Source organism: Nothobranchius furzeri, chromosome 4, assembly GCF_043380555.1.
Source record: "Nothobranchius furzeri strain GRZ-AD chromosome 4, NfurGRZ-RIMD1, whole genome shotgun sequence".
NCBI classification, from domain to species: Eukaryota; Metazoa; Chordata; class Actinopteri; order Cyprinodontiformes; family Nothobranchiidae; genus Nothobranchius; species Nothobranchius furzeri.
The window spans coordinates 61,780,630-61,802,886 of NC_091744.1; the positions used below are offsets into that span (position 1 = coordinate 61,780,630).

The following is a 22,257-nucleotide window of genomic DNA, read 5'->3' on the forward strand; positions in this document are numbered from 1 at the left end:
AATTGGAGCTTCCACACACTTGGCACTACCTTCTTGCTCATTTCAAAATGCCACTCAAATCAACAGGAATCTGTTATCCAACATGAGCCCCCTGACGAGACATGCCAGAGCTGTGTTTTATTACCTTAACCTGCTGCTGCTTACTGGACAAAGAGGGAGAACCATTGATTATACATTTACCAGGAGGAGGGGACCGTGCTAATTTCACCGGAAACACTCATTTGCATTTAAGTGCCCAACAATCGATTTTATGTTTTTTTTTCTTCCCGTTCACAGCCTGGATCGTCCTTTCCCGCCTTTACTGCATAAATGTACCATGCCCTTTTCAATCCTCAGCCCTAAATATTTCCATTAAAATTGAAATGGTGCAATAAAACCCCCCCGTCAGTGCTGATTCAAGACAGAAATGTGTGCAGTTAGTTTTTACAGCTTTAATTAAGAAGGGGGGTCCACGAGTGTTCTGTCGAGATTTCACAGAGCTTTCGCGAGGTTGCGCGCACAACACACAGTGGACAAGTTAAAAAATACCAAACTAAAACTTCAAGCTTCAAAGTGACAAAACTTTCATTTTGCTATTATAGGGCTGTCTCAGCTTGAAGAGATTACACAACTACTTTATTGTTTTGAGTTTTCAAGGAGGTAGCAAAAACATACAAACACATAATATGTGCACAAGCTGCAAAGCATCAGTGCAGCTACAAAGCATTGGCAAAATAAGCAAAAACAGAGCCACCTGGTCCTGGTTTAAAAAAAGAGGTGTCAGACAGCAAAATATTTGCAGAGATGTGAGGGGAAAATGGCCTTAAAATGGTCACAAAATTGAATGAATGCCTCCATGAGCTGGTCCTGATGCAATAAAGTTTGGTCTTAAAAATGAGCCTTACACAGCCTTGGTAAGCATGGATTTAGGGCAGATTTGGCAGCAGTTTTTAGTCATTTTAATGCATTTCCTTACAGCACACTGATCTTCCAGTCAGTGTGTATTTAAGGGTTTTAGCCAGACTGATGCTGGAAGTCCAACATGCCAAAAGAGCCCTAATGTTTATATAGTGACTCATTTTTCTGTTGGTGAAAGCACCTGGGAGAAATATCTGTTTCTGATATATGGAGAGACGCACTCTGCACATAATTTAAAAGGAATCTAAATTAGGAACGCTTCATAGGAAAATTAAAGACGTTTCATTCTTTAAAGGAATGCATATCACCACCAACCCCTTCCCCCAAAGCAATTTTGATGAAATCTTGAAAACAAAACTATGTGCAATCTCACACAATATCACAAGATCGTGCTTGACCATTTAGCAATTGGAGTGCTGGGAATGACTCACAGCTACTACTACAACATGGTTTGGCTCAAAATTAGGAAAATTCAGATTGCTAATTCCATCTAGCCGTTGAATTAATAGAATCTAATTCCACCACTGGGGGGAATCTTCACTGTAGCCTCAGAAAACTCAATTGGAAAAAGAGCTCTGTTGCACATTCATGCAAGTCTTGTACCCTATGTAATAATGTCAATGTCAAGTTTATTTATATAGCACATTTCCAATAATCAGAGACTGCACAAAGTGCTGTACACAGACAAGCAGTTAAAATAAAATTATAAAACACTGAGAATCATCCAGTAGACCCTAAAATTAATTAACGATAAAATCAGTTAAAAGCAAGGGTCAAAAGGTAGGTTTTTTAAAGAGACTTAAAAGCAGAAAGGCTGTTAGCAGACCTAATCTGTAGGGGAAGGCTGTTCCAGAGCTTGGGAGCGACCACAGAAAAAGCTGTCGCCTCTGGACTTCAGCCTAGACTTGGGAACAGATAATAAAAAGAACCATTAGATTTAAAGGAATACTTTGCAAGCTGGGGGGTGGGGGGCGGGGGTGGGTGGGGGGGGGGGGGGGGGGGAAGACATATAATCCAATACACTGTTTTTCAAACTAAATAAAAAGCTCCTAAATTTAGATGCCGTGTGCCACATCAGCCCTCAGCTAATGAAGCCTCAAATGGCTTGGAATGAATATAATGAAACACATCGAGTGCTAATGAAGCTGGCACATGTGAAAAATGTGATCCTGTAAAAAGCCCGGTTTGTATCAACATCCTGGCGCCAATGTTCAACTGACCCTAATGTGGGTTTCTGATCCAATTTACCTTCACACTGTCATCACCAACAAAGACACAGCGGAGAAAAAATCCCCCAAAGAAAAGAGTTTCTTCAGTCCTTTACTGAATCTCAACTGAATCAGTAGCTTGTTGACATAATGCTGCATAAAAATTACATATTTTTTACAAATGTGATTTATGATATTCCTTTTCCCAAAAACGTTCATACATTGTTGTCATTGTTAGCCGCCATCATTGAAAACAATGGTGGCTAACAATTCATACATAAATTATTAGCTACACCCATTTTAAACTAATACTATTGAACTCATCTTTCATAGTGTTTGGTGAACTATGATTCCCCTCCTCACCGATATAAACACACCCAAAAACAGACCAATAAATAAAACTGAATTTAAAGAACATATGTTTTGCTGCTAGACAGCAGGTTGTCTATAAAGCCTGGGTAAGACCACCTAATCCTCATACTTAAGGTGTCAAATATTGGTGTTTTATAAAAGCACCCCAGTACCCACTTACTGGTTCTTTTTTTATTTCTTTTTGCAAGCTGTGCTGCACCAGCTGTGGCAATATTTGGCACAAGGAGAGTTAGGAAAGAGAGTTACAAGCACAATAAGACGCACACTGAAGTCCCATTTGAGAGTTGTTTTCCCCACAGTTGCACCGACACTTCCGAAGTGTTGTACGTTAGGCACCACAAACACTTGGGGTCGGTCACACTAAGTTTGCATTGCTCTTTTGGCGAAGCCTGGAAAGATATATATAAGAACATTTTAACCTTATCAAATAATGTAAAGAGTTCTCTGCACATATGCAGCTGCATAGATGCCTCACCGGCACACCTAGCTACACTCAACTTGAATGCCCAGCTAAGTAGCTAGCACATTCAAGTGCAGACACACACAGGATGCACCAACACACCAACACTGGAACTCATTGGGTTGTAACAAACAGATTCTACTTCAACACCTGAATTTTTATTTAAGATCATTTCATGTTGAGACCTCATATGGAATCATCCAAGTCATCAACTACGTAATCAACATCAACAAGATCTGACACAATCAGTTAGCAGACACACTCTTGTGGTCTGTACAATTGAATTTTAGTTTGTGTGCTTTCTATGGTTAATTAGCTGTGGTAGCCATTTTGAATGAGAATAGCTTCAAAGTTAATCAGTCATGTACACACATAGCCCGGTATCCCACAAAACAGTCTTTTTCCATGGTTCGGCCTGTCATCCACGCAAAAGTGAAGATGAATGCCACCAAAAACAATTATTTCAAAAACTTTGATTTGCAAATTCTCTGATGTGTTTTAGGTTTTGCAACATCACTGTAACGAAAAAGCTCTGACGTCACATGTGTGACCTGTTTTTACACGTACTTGTTTTTACAAGCTTAATTACTGCTCTAGAAGACCACAGGCAAAGGATGACAGTAAGGATGTAATTACCCACCAACTGGTTATTCCAAGGAATGTTTTTTGGCAAAGATGCTGAAGATTTGATGAGCTACTGCCACCTACAGGCTTGGGATGCCTGTGAATGAGCTTCATAATGCACTCGAGGTGGTGTGGACCCAAGTGCTTTCCCTAGATGGGCGAGGGAGGAATTTCAGTTTTACAAAAACCTGGCTTTGTGCGTACCCATCAGTGAAGGTGGTTTCATCTCGAAGATCCCTGCTAAATGTTTTTTAAATGCTAAACTTTAAATAAATAATCCTAAAAACCAAGTTCTTCTACAGCCATCTCTTTGAAACACAGCTTTCCATAAATCATTATGTGTTGCAAAGTGACTCACACAAATGCAGTAGAAAGAGTATTGCTGACATCTAAATCTGGTGCCATGTCAAATTTTAGCCCAGTTAAGGATTTGAGCTAGAGAACCAGTCTCATTAACAGAACCATACTGAACACTGTTTAATTATTGTGGTTCAAGCTGCAATTCTGTCATTTGCATCAAAGTAAGTTTCTTATCTTTTTATAACAGTAAATAATTTTTTTTACCCTGTGATTGAATAATAAATGTATAAACATATTTTCTACTTTTAATAGTGATGCACCGATATGAAATGTTTGGGTCGATGCCGATATTGGATATTAATATCACTGTTAGTGAGATGGGTGAGGAGTAGGCACGTTTTTTTAAGCTCCTCATGGCACAACTATTATCTTACTTCAACCGCCTTTTTGAACTACGAAAGCTCTTTTATCGCAAAAGAAGTGACCCTGTGTCACTTTCTACATACACCGTTACTGAGAACCGGGAAGAAAACATGTCCAGGAGTACACCTGGGGCCAAGGGAGCGGCCATGGCCAACGCTAGCTGCAGCAGCCCTAGAAAAAAGGGTTCGGCTTTGCTGGTGGACCATGGTTGGGAGGAAGAAGACAAGCTCCCTCTAATATGGCAAAAAATGTCAAACAAGCTTCTGCAGTCAATCAATGAGAGATTTGACAAGTTTGAGCAGAGTTTTCAAAACTTGTTGGTGGCCCAGCAAGCGCTAACCGACAGGCTATCCACCACTGAGAGTCAAGCTACAGACCACGAGCTACGCATTAGCGCAATGGAGCGTTCAGTTGTCAATCTACAGTCTGAGAATAAGAAACTACGAGCCAAGCTTTCGAATCTTGAGGGACGATCCAGACGCAATAACATAAAAATCATTGGGATTCCTAAAGGTGAGGAGAAAGGAAGGCACACTGAGTTTGTGTCAAAACTCATCCTGAAGCTGCTCGGAGGAGACAAATTTGAGAAACCGGTCATCATCGACAGGGCGCACCTCACTCAGCAGCCCAGACCCTCGAAGGGTACCAGACCTCGCACCATAATCGCCCGGGTACACTTTGCACAGGATAAAGAAAAGATTATGCGACTGGGGAGGCAGACCACAATGGATCTCACGGGCCACCGTATCTTAATCTTTCCCGATTACACTGCCGACGTTATGGAGCAACAACGGGGCTTCCGCGAGGTGCAGCAGCTGCTGAGGGAAAAGGAAATTCGCCACACGCTCAGGTTCCCGGCTAAGCTCCAAGTCCACCACCAGGGACAAGTTAAGTTGTTTAATGACCCTGAGGAAGCTAAGACTTTCATTACTCAAATCCTCTAGTAGCGGGACTTTATTGACCCACGATAAAAGTTAATCGTGTGATAAGATCTGATTAGACCGTTAGGTGGGTGGTTTCTGTGTAAAATGTTCTATTACTAGTTGTGCCCGAGTTAAGCTGTTAAAGGGAGGTGTTTTCACACTGTTTGCCCAGCAGCCCCGGATATATGGTCGAGGGTAACCTTGCTTCGTTTGGGGAAGCACAGCGGGGTTTTTGTGGACGGTTTCCACTTATTTGTTAGCATTTTTTCCTGTTAACTGTAGGTGTTTGGTTTTTTTCTCCCTCTTTTTTTTTTTGTGGCTGCCAGACTGAATGTTTTAAGTTTGTGTCATAATACAGACAAATTCTAAAGTAAACAGCACCTTAGACTCTCTGTCCCTGGTTTCTTGGAATGTCCATGGCCTGAATAGCCCAATTAAGTTCTTTCATACTTAAAATCATTGAAGGCGGACATAATGCTTCTCCAGGAGACTCATCTCTCAGTTACACAGCATAGGATACTAAGAGCTAATTGGATTTCATAAACCTATCAGTCACCTTTTACATCAAAAGCCAGGGGCGTTGCTATTCTTTTTCGTTAAACTGTGCCATTTTGTTTCAGTTCCTCCACAATTGACCCAAATGGCAGGTTAATAATCATATCTGGGCACATTAACTCACTTCCCGTTACATTAGTTAACATCTATGGGCCAAGCACAGATGATTCCACTTTTTTCCGTAGGATGTTTGATCTCATCCCAGACGATGACTCAAGCTACATTTTAATTGGAGGTGACTTTAACTGCTATCTGGATCCTTATTTGGACAGGCAATCCTCTGCCTCCCCACCAAATATTACATCTGTTCAACTATCAATAATCTAATGAAATCAAAGAAATTAGTCGATATCTGGAGACTGCAACACCCATGTGACCGGGATTATTCCTTCTACTCATATGGGCATACGTCTTTTACACGGATTGATTTTTTTTTTGATAGATACAAGAATGATCCCTAGTGTTTGCCACACTGCTTACCATGGGATATTATCTGATCATAGTCCGGTTGGTCTCAATATGAAACTGTCTCTCCCAAAGAGAGCTTACATCTGGCGTTTTAATCCTCACTTACTGGAAGATCAGGAATTTAAACATCATATGAAGACTCACATCCTGCAGTTTCTTGAGATCAATGACAACGGTGAGGTAGATGACTCAATCATATGGGAAACATTTAAGGCGTATGTCAGGGGTTTGGTTATTTCCTATGAAGCCTCCTTAAAAAAAAATTAAAAAGGCAGATTACAAGACATTGAGCAGGAATTGTCTACTGCAGATCAGATCTATCAGAACTCGATGTCTCAATCGGATTACAATAAAATTCTAAAATTAAAATACAAATATAATTCTATTTTAAGGGGCCAAATTAGTAAAATGCTACTCAAAATGAAACGAAAACATTTTGAATTTGGTGATAAACCACAACAATTATTGGCGAGACAACTAAAAGGCGATCAGGCAAAACGAGCTATCCATAAAATTAAATCTAAATCTAGCCAGTTGCTCACCGGTTTGAAAGACATCAATGAAAGATTCAAGGAGTTTTATACTGATATTTATACCTCCAAATTAACTGCATCACAACAGGATTACGGCAGTTTTTTTTGATAATCTCAACCCCCCTAAATTAGATGCGACTTCATCAAAGAATTTGGAATCTGATTTTACGCTTCTTGAACTAAAAGAGGCCATTAAATCATTCCCCAACGGTAAGTCACCAGGTCCAGATGGGCTCGGGCCGGAGTTTTATAAAGCGTTTCAGGAAGAACTGGCCCCTTACCTGCTGAGAATGATCCAGCACAGCTTTACAAATAAAAAAATTGCCATCCTCCTTTACCGAAGCTAATATTTGTGTCTTACTGAAAAGGACAAGGATGAAACAGATCCAGCTAGGCCCATTGCCCTTTTGAATTGTGATTTGAAATTTATCACAAAGGTCTTGGCAAATCGGCTTGGAAAAAAGTATATCAAGCATCATTCAAACGGGTTTCATTCAAGGTAGATTTTCTTTCTGTAATGTCCGTAAAATTCTCCATAGTAAAAATGAGCTGCTATACTAGCCCTGGATGCCCGCAAAGCCTTTGATTCTCTGGAATAGCCATATCTAATAGCAACACTGAAAAAATTTGGCTTTGGTGACAATTTTGTACATCGTCATAAAATATTATATTCTTATCTCAAATCTAGTATCCTTACTAATGGAGACAGGTCCGACCCGTTCAGCTTGCAGCGAGGCATCCGTCAGGGGAACCCTTTGTCCACCCTACTGTTTGATGTTGCGTTAGAGCCCCTGGCTATTGGCATCAGGGAGCACCCACACATTGCAGACATTAAGCTAGGCGGTATTGAGAACCAGGTGGCCCTTTATGCGGATGACCTTCTGGTATGCATGTCAGACCCAGCTACCTCTGTTCCCGTTCTTTTACGCTATATATGTTCTTTCAGGAAAATTTCTGGTTATAATATAAACTGGGAAAAAAGTGAATTTAATACCTTGGCTGGCTGCTCCACAGACGTGGCTCCGGTTAAACTGCCCTTTAAACTGGTAGATGATAATTTTTCCTACTTGGGACTCAAACTGTCTAAAAACCCAAAACAGTTGTTCAAATTGAATTTCATAGCAGCCTTGGAGAAACTAAAGGTGGACATTGAATGCTGGAACTTGCTGCCTCTGTCTATGATTGGTAAGGTGAATGCCATCAAAATGATCAGCCTACCTAGATTTCTGTACCTGTTCCAGAATTTACCAATATATTTGAATTAGCCCTTTTTTAAGAAAGTTTACTCACTAATTTTGTCATTTATATGTGGCAACAAACCCCACTGCATAGCCAAAGCTCACCTACAGAAATCCATTAGCAACGGAGGCTTGGGCCTGCCAGTTTTGAGGCACTATTATTGGGCAGCTAATGCCAGGGCTCTCACTTATTGGAAATGTGGATCTGCGGGGATGAGAGTAGGTCCCTCATGGTTGCACTTAGAAGCAGCTGCTGTAAAAAAGTCCTCACTTCCAGCTTTTTTGTTTTCAAGTTCTGCGAAAATATACTAACTACAACACAATTTTATTTTAAGGAACTCTCTACGAATCCTAAGTCAGATTAAAAAAGCTTTTCAGGCTCTCATCATCTCAATACAGGCTCCTATTTGCCAAAACCATGTATTCACACCTGGGCAGCAAGATGCGGTATTCATGGTCTGGAAGGAGAGGGGTGTCAGATCATCTGTGGATCTGTTTATTGGTGGTAAATTTGCTTCACTTTCGCAGCTTAGTTCAAAGTAAAGTAAAGTGGTCTCCAACCCCTCTCGATCCAATAATGGCATAAATTAATCTATTCCCAACCATGCTGTCCCATCAACTCGCTCATTGATCGAATCAACCTTCTGTGCCAGAGCCTGAATCTCAGCCAAAGTTCCAAGCTTACGACTCATCCCGACAATTATATGAGTTTGTGTGTTCACAGCGTGGTGTAATCCATCCCTGAGTTCCGGGACTGAGCCAATATTCCTCAAAAGCTTATCAATTTTCCAGTAAGCCAGGTAACCACTCAGGCCAAAAAGCAGGAATCCCGACACCAACACCATGAATATCCAGTCGCCTTCAGAATCCTCTACAGACAGTTGAGAGAGGCAGATCAGGTTCCACTGTTTCCAGCAGTCCATGATATGCCCAGCTGACTCTGTCCCAGAGGAGCAACCGGGAACCCCTTCTCCTGTTCTCATCGTTGAAAAAATCTTGTCAATCGCGTTGGGAGACCAACTGACCAGGTCCATTTTTAATAATTTCCAGTTTCCAGAAAAAATGCAGAAGCGCCGTTCACTCAAAGATAGACAAAGAGCCTTGGGATAAGATAGGGAGGAGAGGAGGAAAAAAGCATCTGTACTCTCCAAGAGCCGGAAGAAGAATATGTACGCACATCTCATTCATTTACGCTTCTGAGATTATTTCAACTACTGTCACATGACTAAACAGATACACATCACCCCCCGTCTCCCTCTGAAACAGATAAACAAATGGAAAAAAGATGAAAAAACATTGGTTGTTAATATTGACACATTTTTATTTATCGCACAGATACCAATCAATATGCTAAAAAAAGACCAACATCGGCCAATACCAATATTGATGGAGATATATCGTGCATTCCTAATTTTTATCATTCATTTTCAAATGTATCTTCCTCTTTAAAAGTATTTCTGTGTGTTAGTTTTGAGATTATAAAGACAAAAGTGGCGACTGAGCGTTGATGAATAAAAGTTATTTTCATTTGAATCAGCGTTGGTGCTCTTTGACATTTTTGCATAAATTAAAACATTGAGATGTGAGTCTCATTGTTGACGACACATCTGTTACTTGCCATGAAACCAGCAAACCCAACAATCCATTGCCCCAAGCCTTCAGTTTTCCTCAAACAAATTGCAGAAGTGATGTTTCAACTTGAGATTAATGTACTTAATTGGGGAAAATACTGATAAAAAAAAACATTTGAAAAATAGTCGTCTCAAACATGTATGTACCAAATGAAGGTGTGGTTCTTTGTTGGCCTGACAAGCGCTGAACACACACACCGTCTGTTGGCATGTATACAGCAATCTCCTCTAGCCACAAGTTAGGACAAGTCAAGACAGGAGAAGCTGCTCTCAGCAGAGGAAAATGGCAGATAATTAAAAAATTGTAGGTGTACACACACACACACACACACACACACACACACACACGGGCCTTGTACCACTTGTGCAAACAACAGTGCAAATGCTGACAAAGTAATCTCACTCTGACCAAACGGAGGCTCTCCTTAAACTGCCAAGCTGTTTTTTTTTCTCCTTATTTGTGACCCTGGATCACCAGAACACAGCATGACAGCCTGCAAGCCCATCGGACAATCCTCTCACCAGGAGGAAACGTGCGAACGTGGCAGGGGAGGGAGAATGAAAGATGAGAGAGGGAGGAGGAAAAATGCATTACAATTAGATCACACATGCAAACCGTTGCACAACTGCTGATCTGGCAAGTTTTAAAACCAACATGAGTGTTCTTCTTGCTCATTAAACAGATACAAAAAGAAAAATAGTGTAATAAATACGTAACACACACCCTGTACCAAAAACATAATAGGATTTCACCTCATATGTGGATCATTCATATTCAGCACTTCCTTCACAGGAGAGCTGGCTCTGGATGCTAGCGCTGACTTTGACGTGGAGGCTTTCCTCACACTGCTTTTCACTGATGTGCGATGACGACAAGTGAGCTGCAATTAAATTACTGGCTCGTCCCCCGAGGCTTCATACCAGGGCAGACAGGGGTGGACGGGGAGTTCAGTGAAGGGTTAGATAACACGTTATTGTCCACTTAAGATTAACGCTCTAAAAGCCACCTCACCATTTCCCTAACAGCTTGTCTGATTCTGAAACAGTCAGGTGAAGTGAGCAGAGGCAAGACACCCTGGGTTCAGAGAGTGGCAATTAGGGTCATGCTGCTACCATATATATATATATATATATATACATATATACATATATATATATATATATATATATATATATATATATATTCCTATTTTCTCAATTCATGTGGACATGAGCATGCAGACCCTCTTGTCCCATCCTTACAGTGAAATTGTTTCACAAGTTGCATAGAGAGGCTGGTATGAGGATGGCAATCTAATTGCCATATGAACAATTACCTCACCATCACAGCTGGCAGTTCATTTATTTCAATTTGACTGACTGGGAGACGCTCACTCACCAAAGCATCCAGCCAGGCCATTGTATTCAGGACACCAAGCCCAGGCAGGGGGGGATAGGATCCAGCTGCTCTGGCCTAAATATGCTAACATAAGTAAACCTCCTCTCTTGGACGAGAGTCCCACTTCTTACATGTACTTTCTTGTTTGTGTGACTACATGTGTTGGTTTTATGTCATGTATCGCCATGAGTCAGAAAGTGCGTGAGCATTCACACGTGAGCGCATGCTCTCCAACCCTTACGGTGCACCACTTTTCCTCATTAGGGCTGATAGACTGTGTCTGTTTACTGCTCCGTCACCATTTTTAGGGCTCCTGCTATCTCCCTTCTGCCAGCTGGACACTTGAGCAGCAGCGGCACAAAACCGCAGGCTCAGACACACAAACTATTTGAGGAGAGCACACATTTAAACCTGTTTGTGTGCTCTGACACAAACACACACACACACACACACACACACACACACACACACACACACACACACACACACACACACACACAAAGTAGACTTTTCTGCTTCGTACCTTTCTCAGCAGACCCTTGTAATCTCTCAATCTCTATTTGTCTCAAACAATCACACAAATGCGACCTCTTTTCTGTCTGGGCAGCAGCAGCAGCAGCAGCTTGGGCTAATCTCCCAATGCTAACCCCCTGCCCCTCCACCCCCACTCCCAGTGCCACCAACTCAGCTGGATGCTGTGGCTCTCCAGCGGTAAAGAGTGGCTGTTTGCTGTGTCGACACAGCTGGCGGATGTAGAAAACCTGATTAAACGGCCTGCCCTGGCAGAGGCAAGCTACTTTCTGGAGCCAATACATCCTCCGACAGACACCGCCGCCACATCCAACCCACACGGGGCAATCACACAAAAAATCTCATCTACTTGACACATTTACACATCTGAATCTGAAGTTTTGCAAAAGGGCTGTAACTACAAATATTTTTGCAATCCATCAAACCGTTGATGGGATTTTTGATCCACAGATTAATTGTTTAGCTCATAAAATGTCAGGCTTGCAATGTTTTTGCTTGATGAATGACTTAAACAGCTGATTAGCAAAATGCATGTCCATTAATTCTCGGTCTATCCACTAATCAAATCGTCAACTAATGATTTCAGCACTACCCACAACCCTCGGCTCTCTCTGACACAAGACTGATGGCTGCAGGGAACCTTTCTTCCCTCACTTGCTCCTGTCAAACGTCTAAAAAAATAATCACATAATAACTCAAGAGTATTGCTAAAGGGCATTTCAGTAGGAAGGAGGCTCCCTGTTGCACACAGAAACTTGAATTCCTGCTTCTTGTGGTTGGAGGACAACTTCTTTAATGCATACACCACCCGGAGGTGATGCCCTGCTCATCACCCAACTCTTACACAGTGCACACTCGTGTTCCAACACTCATGCAGTGACAATTAAGAAGTCAGGCAGGCAGGCTGACTGCTGGGAAGGAATCCATTACACACCTTATTGGTTATAATGATTTCACTTCACCAGCATAAACGCCAATGAGCCATGAAGGTATCTTGTAATGTGGTTTAGTCTCAGTGGCCAGCCTTCGTTTGGTTCCAAGGGGAATACTGATCTTATATAGACTGATGGCTCCCCTGCTTCCTTACAGATATTTACATAAAACCTCAGAAACAGTGAACAGTGAGCTATAGGCATTTTTAGTGGCTTTACCCTTTAAAAAAAAGAGGAGCCATTTGAAGCTAACGCTCCAAATGAACACCAAAGACTCTCCATATAAATCTGGTTATTTCACATTCACTTAAGTGATCTAGTTTCATACAGTAACAGTAATAAATTTTCCCCTCCACAGCTGACTTTATTTCTGGTTGTCTCAGAGAAGCCTGACAGCTTTGCTGCCTGGTTTTAAATGCATCTGAATTTGACAATCAAATGGTGAGCAGGAAACCAATTTACTTAAGATTTTTCGAAGAGACGTGTTTCAGATGTTTGTTTTATTTTTCCTGACAGAATGATTCGATACCCCACCATGATATAACCTGCATTTTTATTGTTATTTTTTGCTGTCTCGTCTTTGTGCTGTTATAGAGTATAAACGGCTGATTTAAGTGGTTAACTGTCTATACTGCAAGGCATAGAAGCTAAATCAAGCCACCGTATTCAAAGGTAATCAATATCAAATACAAAAACTCGTTTTCTGACTCATTCAGTAGCCCTGAACGTTAACCTGACAGCTTTGCTTACCTAGCAGTTAGAGGTGTACTAATGTGGTAAATGAAAACATCTTCTAGGGTTCTTCAACCGCCCAAGGTGCTTTACAACTAACCAGGCATTCACCCATTTACAAACACATTCACATGCCGGTGATAAGCTACATTGTAGCCACAGCTGACCTGGGGCTCTCTGACAGAGGCGAGGCTGCTGTACACTGGCATCACCGGTCCCCCGACCAACACCCGCAGGCAAAGCGAGTGAGGTGCCTTGCTCAAGAACGCAACGACTCTGGTTACAGGGTGGGCACATAACTCTTCTGCCACCACTGCCTCAATACCATCACTAATGCAAAGTATGAGTACAGGTACTTCTCCAAAAATGTGAATTTTGTGAAAACGTTCTATATGTTTCGTCACTCATTTTGCAAAGTCTAACTAAAAAGATTAATTTCACATTGAGTTAATTATTTCAAGCTTTTGATGATTACAGACAAGACATACCGAAGTTCAGTGACTCAGAAAATAGGCATATCTGGAAAAGGAAAATACTGAAAAATCATGGTGTCACACCCTAAAAGGCCAATGAACTCAAAACACTTGCAGAGATTTCCTGAGCCTCTAAATGGTCTCAGTCTGGGTCAATAGAGTACACAATAAGGGAAGACTGCTGAAAAGTTAGATGTCCAGAAGACAGTCATTGACCCCCTCCACAAGGAGGGTAAACCACCAAAGCTCATTGCAATAGAAGCTGCACGTTCAAAGTGCTGTATCCAAGCATATTCATAGGAAGTTGAGTGGAAGAGATAAAGTACGGTTGGAAAATATGCAACAGTTAGAGCCTTCCTCACTGAAGCCCTTTTTACAAAACAATGCTGTCAATTTGCAACAATGCCGTACCGGCATCAAGGAGCCTTAGGTCATCTAAGTGGTCAGACTGCGGCGGTAATGTGGCGCAATCGTGTCTTTTTTACAAATGATTAGGCGATGGTGGTGTAAAGGGGCATGGGTATGGGGGCGGTCCCTGCACTGCTGCTGACTTCCATTTATCTTGGGACAAAACTTGATTTTTATTTCAATCGAAGACGCAGCCATTAGGTTTTTTTTAACAAGCCGCTCCTAAAGGTGTCTCTGGTGATCTGAGCTCCAGCTCTAACGGAGAGAAGCTCCTGGAGCTCTGCAGTACTCTAATTGGTCATCTCAGCTGATTTTGTTCAAAAGCTAAACTTATGGCCCGTGCTTACTGTCATTTTCAATGTAGTTTCCGGCCGGAGCTTGGCAGTATCTCCCCACGTGATCATGACATCTTCCTCTGTTGCGCCAAGTCACAATCACAGTTTATGGGACAAATTACCACAATATTCCTACCAAACGAGGCGGAACAAATGCCGCAAAATTCACGCATCGCCATGCTGCTATGGCGTGTTTATAAGACACACAGTTGCAGTAATAGATATGGTGCGTCTAGTAAGAAGGGCTTAAGACCTGTTTGCCAGTAGACTGTTCCCTGGAAGACCCTATGACCAGTACTCTCTCCGTAACCTATAATGGTACAACTCTCTAGAGCTGCATCAAGGTGCAGCTAGTATTGTCATAAAGCCATTTTGTCCTGAGTAAAAAGCCAGCATGTTGAGTCCTGATTCAAATGCTTGATGACCAAGCCACAGTGGTGCATACTGTTCCAACATCATAATCATGGTGCCTCCATGTTCCACCCAGAACCTGGAAGTGTCCCAACCAAAATGGTGATCCACCACAACCTTGTCTGAGTTTTAGGAATGTTGTGAACCAATGACACTTACTGGAAAGACCTCTGCATTCTCAACAAGACCCTACAAAGACATTCGGGAAGATTTTTACATCATAGTGAGATCTCCATCCTCTGTGAAGGGAGCTCATGAAACAAAGTGATTTTGATAGAAGCTTACCTCACCATGTCCTGCTTCTTGTGATGTAGGCAGTCTGGAATATTTCCAGCAGCAAGTTGCTGTCTCACACAATCTAATGGGTAAGAAAGCAACTCTAGACAATGCCTGAACCTGATGCTTCAGATGTCTCATGCGTGAAGGCAGCTCCTGACATTAAAACAATGGATAAAAAGGAGTGTGCGAGGTCAGTTCTGTTTGCTGAGAAACTGCACCATCAGGCAAGCTTTACCCTCCTTTCTCTTTGTGCTTATGCGTTAAAAGGACAGAGCAGCTAATTTAAGAGTTTTTTCTGCAACTCTAGTAGCTTTATTCTTCCCTTGGGCAAGTTTGACACAATCTTTTGATCTCAGCAATGGAAAGAAAACAAATATTCACATTAAAAGAAAGACTTATTCCCTGCATATGAAGGGTTGTGTTTGAAAATAAACCAAGCTGTTGAAACTTATGGAAGGAAAGGTGGGATGGGAGATCAAAAGGAAGAAGGGCAGCAACAGAGGGAGGGCAATCACACTTTCCTGACTGAGCTTCAATAGCTCCATTGTACGATCTGGCAGGTGCCTGTCACTCGTCAAGATGAGTCAGAGTGTGATTGGTGACAGAGTACTGTCTCGATGGAGATAGAAACTGTGGCAGAGTTAAGATTCCAGCTTTGGGTAATGACAAACAGTTATATCAGTAATGGACCACAGATTACCCAGCTCTCTTCAGCATAAGGAGAAAAGGTCAAGTTTGCAGCTTAAAAAGGTAACGGCCGAATTAGCTGCAGAAAATACCTCATAAAATTAAATAGCTTTGAGCGAGAAGAAGTAGAAGGAGAAAGACTGGACTACACTTTCATTAGTTGGATGAAGACGCCAGATTAGAGGAAAGGGTGGACTCTGACAAACCTGTCTTCATGTGGGACTTGTGACACAAGAGCACCTTTTAAAGTCCAACTAATCTCACAGTTATTAATGAAAAACCACATTTACTAAGACCACCTACTTCTCAGTGCAACGGAACAAATGCTCCCAATGCAAGTGAAATCACTCCACCACTCCCATTCCTCAATCCCTCGATCCTCACAATCTTCATCCATCATCTATCAGTGTTTCAGTAGCCAGAGGGGAGAGAGCTGCTTAGCAGGGCCTGACTAATGGCTAAACAAACACCATTATCAGGCCTTGGTGGCCAAACGCTGAGCTGCAGGAGCCCCAGAGCAGCTCAAGCTCTTTAATACTTAATCCCTGCCACCCTGCTTTGCTACGGCTGCTTTAAGCAAATGGGCAGCATAGAAAGGTCTTCTAATGAGGCAGTAGGCACCAGAATACAAGGGGAGGGAAAGGTCTGAATAAATAGAAGGGCCACATGTATATCAGCTCGCACGTGCACAATCATTTAGTGCACAATTTGAGCTGTTTAAAGGCTGTGTTATGAAGGTGTGGAGACAAGTGTGGCCTACTCATCTCAGCCAAGTCCCTCTCTAAAAAAAGGCTTAGGGAGAAGTTAATGAGCCTGTTACAGCAGCACTGTTCCCCTGACAGGGCTGCTGATTGCACCACATGTTTGGGGCGGACGGACTTGGTGTGTGTTTTTGCACATTTCCATGAGCGTGTCACCTGACCTGAGAGGGGTCAACTGCTAATTGTATGTTCACAGCGTAGGAATGTGCGTTTTCTGATTAACGCAATTTTGCGCACACACAAATCACACTTTTGAGCTGTAATCTATCCCACTTGCACTTCCTGCATAAGTCACATGCATAATAACATTTACAACACACACACACACACACACACCCACACCCACACCCACACACACACACACACGCGTGCGTGCACACACACTCAATCAACTGTGACTGAGCGAGCAAGCCACTCAATGAGAGTGGGTGATTAGGCCCTCGGAGAGTGGGCCTGACCTTTCCCTCCACATCGAGTCCTCCCTGCGCATGTGTGTTTTTATGAGTCAGTGGCTAAAAGCTCTCGGGCTCGCGCCACTTCACATCAAATGTCACAGACCTAAATGAGACGGCCAGACAGACAGGATGATGGAGGAGGACGGGGTACAGGAAACAAAGGCACAGCTAAGAATAACAAAACAGGAAGCGTGAGGGGGAAAAAAGAGAACTTAGTCTTTTGTCTTTAATTACTTTTTTTTTTACAGTAGAGTTAAAAAAGAAAATGACTGGCTGAAAGGATGGAAGTAACAGGGATAGACAGACAAGGAATCAATCTGCTGTCTGACTTTTTTCCTCCCTCTTCACATGAAAAACAGCATTGCTGAAGTATTATAAATTCCTGGTCGAGTTGTGGGAATTTTGCACAAGCCTTGTGGGTCCAAAGCTCTCTCCATCTGACATTAGAAGATGGTTGAGTCTGCACTTCCCCATTTTCAGAATACAAACGGACAGAATGTCAGGATAGTCTGACTCAGGACTCTAGAGAAAAGGTGACGAGGAAACAAGCAAAGGGTTTTAATACGGGCAAAAGTGCTCATATAAAGCCTCACAATATTATTCACATTATTATTAATTAATAATGAATAATTGTAATTGTAATTTATTGCAAGGTGTGTGATTCGTGTACAGGGTGTTTTAACATACAATAGGTTTGTTTGTCTAACACTGATCAAGTTAATGAGCACAACTGCTGATGCATTACTTTATGAAAGACTTTTGAAAGAAGCTTTTCTATTCTAGTTTTATTAGGCAACACTGGCAGTAAGTTTTAGTCATTAACATAGAGGTTAGTTTTGTTCCTAGTAAACCCCTACAGGGACATTAAAAGGAACGAAAAGTTACCACTTCTCATGCATGCTCAGCCAGGTTTCAGGTACCAATTATAGCTCATGAGCACATGCAGCAAATATGGTGCTCACATGAAACTTTTTGGTGTGCACCTAAAAACTCAATTAGTAGCCAAGTGGCCTTAAACTCGGACGACTAGAAGATTGGGAGAAAAGAGTAAGAATCTATCTTCCAGAAAACTCAAAAGAAACAGATTTTATTGTTATTTATTTATTTATTTGCAGTAAATGACTTTTTTGTGTGTTGTAGTGTGTTCCTACACACCTGACTCTGGTAGTTTAATTACCTAATCAACAGTTACCTGACTATCTGAATGAGGTGTGTTTGAGCAGGGAAACACATAAAACATGCAACACAATGGTCCTCAAGAACTTGATTTGGTATCAGTGAGGCTCCATGTTTAAATGTATAGTTCAGGTATTTAAAATGTTGCACAACTGATCCTTGTTTTAGTTAAAAACATTAAATTATTTTTACTAAACATTTGATAAAGCGTAGCGTGAGGTAATTTCAGGTTCTAAACCAACCGTAGGGTAAGTCATAACTCTCAAATGGATAAAATGACAAGAAAATGATCAAATGTTTCTTAAACTGTCAAACTTGCATAACAATGTGTAACCCTGTGCATACTTAATTCACAGACCAGGTAAAGAAGTGCTTTGTTACTGTTATATTTGCCCATTTCAGGTTTAATACAAAAGAAAATATTTTTGGAAGAGCCTGTCAAACTGAATCACTTTGGTTCTGCCATAGAAATGTATCACGATGTCTAGAACTGACTTTCTAAACTATAAAAACCAAACTGAAGAGGAGGAAAACAGGAAGGACTTTAAAGTAGCAGAGTGTTGTTTGACGCTGTGGTGCAGCCAGTTCCCATCTGCTTCATCTGGTCCCTTCTTCCTTCTTTTTTCAGCCGCCATCTCAACCAATCTCAGAGGAGATGGTGAACCGTCACTCGCCGGTGACGGGCCGGAGGGCGTGTGGTGCGACGCCCAGGTTAACTAATTTTGAAATCGGAGAGATGATCACTGGTGCTGCCACTCGGACTGCCATTTTCTCCCTCCCATCCCACGTCATGGCTCTGTTATTACCAGAGTTTTCACCCTCTCTGACAGGCACACAGGGGAGCTGTTTGCATAAGAGCGAGAGAAACCCGAGGTTAATTTGTTTGTGACCACGAAGAAATAAACAGCTAAGGGAAGTGCAGCTTTCAGTCACCCACTCAACTAATTATTACATTTAATGAGATTTTACTGCTACAATTTCATAAAACAGGAGACATACCTGGGAGAGAAAAAGGATAATAAAGGGTTTTCCACCAAATCTATAAAATAAAGCTTCGTTTTCTAATCAGTACCAGAATTTTCTGTCTTTAAGACACAAAACTAGAATTAAACAAATCTATACAACCAAAGACATTATCATCAACAATAAAATGTAATTATTAAAGAAATATGAAATACAAAACCACTTCTAATGAGAAGAAACATGAAAAGATTGCTGTCATTTGACAGTAATTCTTGTTTTTGTTGAAGAATTTAAGACTAGATATTTTTCTTTATAGCTGCTATTATTATGGACTGGAAATATCCAAGTCTGAAAAGAAGGCTCCCTATAAATACGTCTCCATCAGTTATTTTATTTTACATTTAGTTATTTTACTTTGTCACAATGTTAAGGCCCAAACAAAGAAGTGTTTAAAATTAAGTCTGCTCCTAGAAAAATGAATCATCTCATTAAAACACTGTGAGGAATGTTTTATTTTTCATGATAATCACACCTACAAAACATATTTGGTGATAGTTTAGTGCAAAAAAAAATCACCCCAGTTGCATTAGTTACTTAGAGGTTCAAGTGTCTTTCTTTGTCGTAGTCCACTTAGTTTAAACTTGTTTGTAAAAGAGAGACAGATGTTCATCCACAGGGCAGCTGTGAATTGGGTGTTTTCTTCCAAACCAACCCATGAACATGCATGAGCTGGATATCGAACCATTTGTTGACCCACACATGATCCTTAGTGGTTGAGGAAACACTTTATTAAGTGCACAAATAAAAACAGTGAGTGCACAAATAAGAAAAATACATTTTAAAGCATTTTGTAGTAGCTCCGAAAGGTTTAAAGGCACTATGTAACTGCAGACTGATTACCATTTCATTTGCATGTAAAGGCTAAGTGCTGCAGGTTAAAGTAAAGGCTCGTACACCTCATCCACCACAGGTGAAGTTCATGCATAATGTGATGCATATGTATGCATACGTGTCCTGATAAATGGATATGATTGTTTTATTTTCTGTTCCGTTTTTTGATTAATTGCTCAGTCCATTTCTAATCAAGAGCGGATGCACAAAGGTCAGAGGTCACCATGCCGTCTGAAAACAAGCTGTTTTAATCAGGCTGCTGGCCTGAAAAGCAGTGGGGTGGCACACTGGGGTGTGTGTCTGCATCTCATCTCTAAACTCTAATGAGTTTATGACCGTCCTGAGATTCTACCGCATGTGCAGATGTGCCCACATTCAACAGCCGTGACAAAAATCAGAGATTCAGTACGAGATAGCTCAGACGTCTGTAGGCGAGTCCTACATTTCAGCATCCCTATCTTCTGGATCTTCCTCCATTGTTAATTACGCCCGTCCCTTACTTTGGACTGACTGTCAGTGAGTCAGAGGGCTTATCAGCACGGCCATCAGAAAATCTGAGACTGCCAAGGTCAAGCCCTCTGTTCAATTACACTTTTGATTCCAGTCCACCTTCCTTTCTCCTCCGCCTCTTATCCACTCCGTGCTCTGGGCCAACCCACACAGTTGCCATTGAATTTCACTCCAGGACTAACCCCTATTTCCAGGACAACCATCGCTTTGACACTCATTCATTTCCAATCCAGCAGAGTGGTGGACTGAATAGAAATTGATGATTCAATTTTTGGAATGAAATTTGAGTCCTTTCGGAATCGACTCCCTCGACTCTCCCCCTTCTGCCAGGGTGCTCGCTCTTTTGCCCAACCCCCCCCCCCCCCGCAACAGTCACTATCTTCGTCCTGGTCCGCTGAGTACAGCCAATTTCTTCGCTTGTATGGAGACTTATGTGGGCGAGATGGCTACCTCGAAGCACAGCTTAGGGGGAAACAGCACCCAGCAGCACCCACACGCTTCTCTCAAACACCTTTCTTCCACACACTAAACTTCCTCCGTCAAACACTTAAAACCAAACGGTTTATTCTCAGCACTGCTCCAAGCAGGATGCTGGGTGGCAATTTAAAAATGATCTATGCAAATGTAATTTCTCTGTGTGTCATCCAACACAGCCAGTTAATGAGTGAGCCTCCCCAACTCAACTTTAAATTAACAAGGCTAGATATAACAGTTAGATTAATGTGTTTTTCTGGCACTTGCCTAATTGCCAGAAGACTCCGGTGGGGCGAGTGTGTGCCGCTTCATTTCTATACATGACAGAGTGGCTTAGGACACAGTGGCATGAACACCTAGACAACCTCTATCATGTGTCGGGACCTTTGTCTCCTCAAGTAATGGCTAAATCCAAGACGGAGAAAGACATTCTGTCCTCCAGGAACACATGTTTACTCAAAGAGAAATCGCTTGCATCAGATTGAGTCAGTCAAACAGAGGACCATCGCTTTGGTCAGGCTTAGGAATGTGTTGTTGGAAAAGAAATCTAAGTGGTAGGTGGGGCAAATGTGATTCAACAGCACATCCGCTAATGAAAAATGAGAGCTCAAAGCAGGTAAAAGGAAAAAAAAAACACCCACAGGAGGTAAAAAGAAACCGAGGGTGAGTAACCTTCTGTCTCAGTCATGGGAAGGGATAAATGTATATGAGAGGGAAAGATGAAAACAAGCTGGAGGAGCTAAAACGGTGCATCACCAACAAGGAAGGCTTTTTGTTTTCCCCCTTTCAGCTGATTGTTCTCCTCACCAAGGGTGAGAACACTAATCCGCTGTGGAAACTGGAGTTGGGAGGATTTACTCTAAGTGTCCTTATTAGTGGGATACACTGATATGAGAGGGAGCAGGGACGTGTGGTGGGTAAAGGTTGAGTGGATAAGGTAAAGGGCAGAATGAGTAAAGAGGAAGGGAGCGGCAGAGGGGAGTGTATTCTCAATACGGTGTAGGTGCCATATGAATCTTTAATATGGAGCTTAATGGTTGGGAAGGGAAGCAGCGAGGAGCGATGAATATAAGGAAGACGGGTAAAGAAGGAGAGGAATCTTAGAGGGGGTTACGGAGCCTCCTGTATCACAACACTTATAATAAGGGCAGCTGCCCAGGATCAGAGCTAAATCTCCTCACCTCCGATGCAACAGCAGTATACCGGCTCCAGGAAAATGTACCGAAGGA

At 41.9% G+C, this 22,257-nt stretch overlaps 1 protein-coding gene across 5 annotated transcripts in view; it reads right to left on the reverse strand.

Annotated features, from left to right (window-relative positions):
• plxnb2b (plexin b2b) overlaps positions 1–22,257 on the reverse strand; it is a 160,076-nt gene that overhangs the window by 44,346 nt on the left and 93,473 nt on the right. Inside the window, exon 2 of one of the 5 annotated variants that reach the window (XM_054732886.2) lies at positions 1,724–1,801. The exons of the other annotated variants lie outside the window; for them this stretch is intronic. The gene's annotated coding sequence lies outside the window, so the exon portion shown is untranslated. The remainder of the gene's footprint in view (positions 1–1,723; positions 1,802–22,257) is intronic. 5 annotated transcript variants of the gene reach the window in all.